Source organism: Camellia sinensis, chromosome 4, assembly GCF_055761805.1.
Source record: "Camellia sinensis isolate YWXY chromosome 4, ASM5576180v1, whole genome shotgun sequence".
Classification (NCBI taxonomy): Eukaryota; Viridiplantae; Streptophyta; class Magnoliopsida; order Ericales; family Theaceae; genus Camellia; species Camellia sinensis.
The window spans coordinates 100273881-100280144 of NC_138964.1; positions in this window are offsets into that span (position 1 = coordinate 100273881).

Here is a 6264-nt window from a genome sequence, read left to right on the forward strand (position 1 = left end):
GGAGAGGCACTATTGGATCCAAAACCATCAATCAAGCATTTTAAATGCATGATGGCCAAAGATCCAACTTGTACACATTTCAATAAATGCAAGACAAACAAGACTCAAGTCCATTACCTTATCATGAGAGATCAAAGGCAACGGAGACAAAGGAGATTGGCTCATTTCATCACTTCAAGTATGAAATGAACCAATCTTCCTTGTGTTCAATATAACGTCCGATTGAACACAATGTAATGCACACGCAGCATGCTTATCTTGGCATGTTTTACTTAGCTCAATTCTTGTTTATACATTTTAAGTTACCAAACGATCCCTTGATTGATTTGTCCAAATGTGAAAGTCATCTAATGAGAGGGAGGTCAATCAAAAGAATGGTTTAAAGCATGGGAGAAACCATGCCTTTGACTAGGAGGAACCCTCAAAAGAGGGTTGAAGCCATTTAAGCATAAGCCTCAATCCCAAGCATTAAACATAACCTCAAGACTAACTATCCCTCAAAGCAAATCAAAAGTGAAGAAATGAGAGAGATGACAGATATCTCAGTGCTGAAATGGCATAATAAACAAGACTCTAACATGCAAATAACTCATGCATAACATGTTAAAAGGCTTAAGCATCAAAGCTAATCAAGAGCATTACACAAGAGGCATGCAAAATCAAACTCAAATAGCCAAACCAACTCTGGACAGACCTCAAACATGCCAAAACAGTGGCTAAAATGAGCTGAGATGATAGCATGAAAAGCAAGAAAATCATGCTCATGTATTAGCTCATAAACAAGGCACAAAACACACCTCTCAAAAGAAATGAAAGAGTGGAATATGTGAGAGTGTGACAATGATATATGCTCTGAAATCACATGAGAAATGATGCTATATCATGCAAACATCACAAGCAAAGCTTGCTAGAGGCCCTAAGACTCAATGCTAGGGAAGGCATTTGCACTATAGCTATGCAATACAAGGCCCCAAAGGCACAAACACTTTAAAACAGTCCTAAAACAGTTTAAAAGAAGTACTAAAACATGCTTGGAGTAAGCTAAAAAAAGCTAGAATGAAAGGCTAACACATAGCACAAACTAGACCCTTAAGCACAATTGCACTACAAGCATACAAAGCAAGACTCAAAGGACCAAACCAGCCCAAAACAGTCTGAAAACAAGTCATATCAGAGGCAAAAATATGTTGGAAATAAGCTAAGATAAGCTAGAAAAGCATGCTACTTTGTGATGCTAACAAGGCATGGCAAAGAGAGACAAGGAGGGGAGGCTATCCCCTCCCATTTTGGGTCTCAAAATAAGCTTTCCACTACTGAAATTCCTTTGAAATTCAGTGGTTTTAAGGCCAAAAAGAGATTGTTTGAAAAGCTTGAAAGATAGCTCAAAAGGCTTTACAAGCCAAGGAGCAAAAGGGAGGAAACACTCCCTAACCAAACAAGCCTTAAACCACCATTTTAGAACTTCAAAATCATAGTTTTTTATATTTGAAAACTAGCTCAATAACAGTTTGAAAATATGGCAAAACAAGTGTTCAAAGCAAGCTTAAAGAAGGTAAGTATTATACCTTTGAAGCAAAGAGCACTCTAGGCACAAATGATGCACCAAATCAAGCTAAAACCACCTTTTGGAGCTTAAACAAAGCCTCAAGGAATCTCAGCCCAAAGATGAACCGCTCTTGTTAAGGGTTGATAGGTTGAAGATGGTTGTATGCAAGCTTCTAAGCACAAAGGTCTTAGAGAGAGAGAGAGGAATCTAGAGAGAGGATTATAGAGAGAGAGGCTCCCAAAGCCTTTGCTAAATTGTTATAACCCTTTGCACCATAGAGAAGCCTCTCTATATATAGAAGAATGCATGCCTTGCTTGAAATATCTCCAAAAGGGACAGCTATAACAATTGGAGCAAAAATATCTGCCAAAAATTGCTTTCTGGCATCAATGGCCGGCACTTCTTCACTGATGGCCGGCACTTGATCATTGTTGGCCAGCATCAGGGGGCCGGCATTGGCCATCCATGGCCGGGACATGGCCAAAAAATCCCATTTATGGCCAGCATCCTTCACCTCTGGTTGGCCAAAAAAATCTACTTTTTGGGCCCGACTTCAACTGGACATAACTCTTTCATATGGACTCCTTTACAGGTCATTCTTGAGCCTAAATTGAAGCCTTGGAAGTCTTATTTCCAATGGTGGCAGCCTCAATTCAAAATTATAAGTGTGAAAAAAGTTATGCCTCTTTGAGTGAAGACTTCTCAGTTTCGATCCTACCGGGATTCATGCCAAACTTCTTCTCCAACTTGTTTTCTTCTCTCCTCTCCTCTTTTCTTCAACTCCAAACTCCTAAACAAGGTGTTTTGAAAGGTTTTTCAAAGATTTCATCTCTCTTTCATTCATTTCCACTTTGTCCTTGCTCGATTTACCGAAAAGCGCAATATTTAACGAAATGCGAGCCTCGGAACATTTTAGGAAGTTTCTTTCAAAAACATTTTGAAAGAAAGGGTTTTAAGATCTAAAATCTTTGGTTAAAATAGTTTTGGTCCAAAAATGGGGTGTGAGGTTAGGATTTGAAGCTCCTCTTACCGAAGAAATTGAACCTTTGCACTGCACAACTTTCTTCACCAAATAAACAATCAGTAGCGCCCAAGTCTTAAGGGCGGTCAAAAATGGGGTGTCTACATCGTGTTGTAGCTACTTAGAGAGCACAAATTGTATTCTAAGTATCAAAAATGTGAGTTCTGGCTCTCCGAGGTGAAATTATTGGGTCATGTTGTTTCTATGAATGGTGTTACCATAGATTCTTCGAAGATTGAGGTGGTGCAAAATTAGGAGCGACCTAAGAACGCATTTGAGATCCACAATTTCTTGGGTCTTGCTGGCTACTATAGGTGGTGTGTGAAAGACTTCTCCACATTAGCTTCTTCATTGACTAAGCTAACTAGAAAGGGAGTGAAATTTGTTTGGGATGAACATGTGAGAAATCCTTCTTAGAACTGAAAGCGAGATTGACCACTGTGCCAATTTTAGTCATTCCAGAAAGAGATTTGGGTTACACTATGTACTGTGATGCCTCTAGAGAGGGTTTGGCATGTGTTTTGATGCAGGTGGGTGAAGTAGTGGTATATGGTTCACACCAATTGAAAAACCACAAAAGAAATTACCTGACTCATGACTTAGAGTTAGCTGCAGTCATTTTTGCTTTAAAATGTAGAGACATTACTTGTATAGAGAGAAATTTGAGGTGTTCCCAGATTATAAAGGTCCTAAGTACCTATTTTCCCAAAAAGATTTGAATTTGCATCAAAGGAGATGGATGGAATTTTTAGAGGATTACGATTTTGAATTACACTACTATCCCAGAGAAGCCAATGTGATGGTCGATGCTTTGAGTAAAAAATTTATGAGTACTATTCCTAACCTTGCAGTTAAAGAATGGGAAATGTTGGGTGATTTGGGTGAATTCGATTTGCATCTTAGTGAATCTCCTGAGCATGCCACCTTATTTTTCGTCCTTGTACAACCAACACTTGTTACTCAAGCTATAGAGGCACAACAGAGTAACTTGGAAGTTAAAGCAATTAAAGAGAAAATTGCACAATGGGAGGAAAAGGGTTTGAGGGTAGACTCTAATTCTGATGTCTAGTATCTAGACCGGCTTTTTGTACATGAGTTGTGTAGAGACGAAGTACTTCAGGAATTTCATTACTCCTACCTCAATTTTGGTAAAGGGGTATGAAACGGTATGAAGCAGGATGTAGCTTCATTTGTGTCCAAGTGTTTAACTTGTTAACAAGTCAAGGCAGAACATTAACGACCAGCCAGGTTATTGCAACCCTTGCCTATCACTGAATGGAAGTGGGAATATATCACTATGGACTTTATTTTGAGTCTCCCGAGAACACAAAGGCGTAATGATGCAGTTTGCGTGGTGGTGGATCGACTAACTAAGTCAACTCATTTTCTTGCTACGTATATGGGGGACTCAATTGAATACCCAGCGGAACTTTACATTAAAAAGATTGTCCGGCTTCACGGAGTTCCGATGAGTATAGTCTTGGATTAAGGTCCTCGTTTTACCGCACGGTTGTGGCAAAGTTTACAAACCGTTATGGGCACTCAGTTAACTTTTAGCACAGCTTACCACCTACAAAATGATGGACAGTCCGAGCGCACTATCCAAATCTTGGAGATGGACAGTCCGAGCGCACTATCCAAATCTTAGAAGACATGTTGAGACCTTGTGTACTAGATTTTAAAGGTTCTTGGGAGAGACACCTAACTCTAGCAGAGTTCGCCTATAATAATAGTTACCATACTGGTATTGGGATGGCACCTTTTGAAGCTTTGTATGGACGACCATGTAGGTCACTGGTACGTTGGACTGATGTAGGGGATTCACCTATGCTTGGATCGAAATTGGTTCATGAGACCACAAAGAAAATACCTCTCATACGGAAAAGGTTTATCATAGTTCAAAACCGACAAAAGAGTTATGCCGACCGGAGGAGAAGACCTCTATCTTTTGATGCGGGTGATCATGTGCTTTTGAAGATATCGCATAGAAAAGGTTTAATGAGATTTGGGCATAGTGGGAAATTGTCATCTAAGTTCATTAGCCCTTTTGATATTATAGAACAGGTGGGAGAGGTGGCTTATCGCCTTGCATTGCCACCGCAATTATCCAGAGTGCATGATGTGTTTCATGTCTCTATGCTTCACAAGTATGAGCAGTAATGCCCCAAGTGTAATAACCATAATTCATCCCACAATCTTAATTAAATAACATATACCGAAATAATTATCTTCCATTCATATGATTTCATTGTACAAAATGTAACACATGCAATTATATATTCATAAGTTCTAACCCTAGATCTATAGCATGTGCCACAAATTAATGATAGGAAAGAAAAGTTAAATAGATAATTGGATGCCTTATTGGCTACAACTTTCCAAGACAATACTTAGTTATAACAAAAGTGAGTTTTAGCTCAATACAGTTCAAGCCCTAGGCTTGTACAAATATATATATATATATATATATATATTTACAACAATAACAAAAAAGAAGCTCTTGGCTCCAAGTCCTCCCAAGCTATGGTCTTGATGGAGGCATATCATTAGCACCTGAAAATGGTTTTCCACACAGGGTAAGCCAAATCTCAGTAGAGATACTCTGACACAGTGTATGAATCTTAACAAAGTTATAAGGTGAATGCATATGTAATGCTCGTGCCAAAACATTTTATATCTCTTTCCAAAATCATGCAATGCCAAGTTTATATCACAATTCGTGAAATCATTTCCTTTACAATAGAAAACAGGATAGTGGATATAACACTGGAAATCTCTAGGTTTGTGTCTGCAAGTAGGCTATATAAGTACTACCAATTGCCATTTTTACCAATACTAACTGGAAGGCTTGGCACCTAACCGCGCGAGTTTCTGTACTTTCACTAAGAACACACAGACCAACAATAATACCATAACCACACCCCCTACCCAAATTCACCAAGGTATTCACCTATTTTTCTCAAAACAATATACATTTTCAATGTGTTAAATATGCAACAATGCTCAATGCAAATAGATAAAAAATTAGTTTCAATTCTCCTAATTCTTATGCAATTTCTACAACAATATCCTCCACCGATAGCCCAAAATAGATATCTTTAAACAGATAGATAATTTTCAATAAAGATAAACTTTCCAAAACTTCAAGGTGTGAGTGATAATGCATATCCAACTCCATCACCACCATCATCATCATTACCATTTCACGAAATCCAATATCATTTCCATTTCCTCTTTAGAAAATCAAATATTCACATTTTAGGGCAAAATCCCCTTTTCTTTATAAATCAATTCCAAGGCTAAAAATCCACCATTTTACCACAACTCCACCACATTTACAACCCACAATCATTTCCAAGAAGCCATTTTGAAAATCCCTCTTTTGATTTCAAAGTCAAAACCCTAAGTTTATCCAAAAATTCCTAAATCACAATATTATTTAGAAAAGCAAATAACCAAGTTAAAAACCATGCAAAAGTGTGGAGAAAATCCATACCTCAAAGCTAAAGGGCAAGAGAGAGAGTGAAGAAACTTTGACAAAGTCGAAAATCTACTTTGCTCCGATCAAATGGAAGCTCTAAGCAAGATCTACCCTTTTAACAAATGGACTAGGGTGTAGAGATTAATGGATGATAGTGTATTTGAAGGTTTAAAGATGGGTTTTAGAGGGAGGGAGAGTAGATTAAGGTTTTGGAAT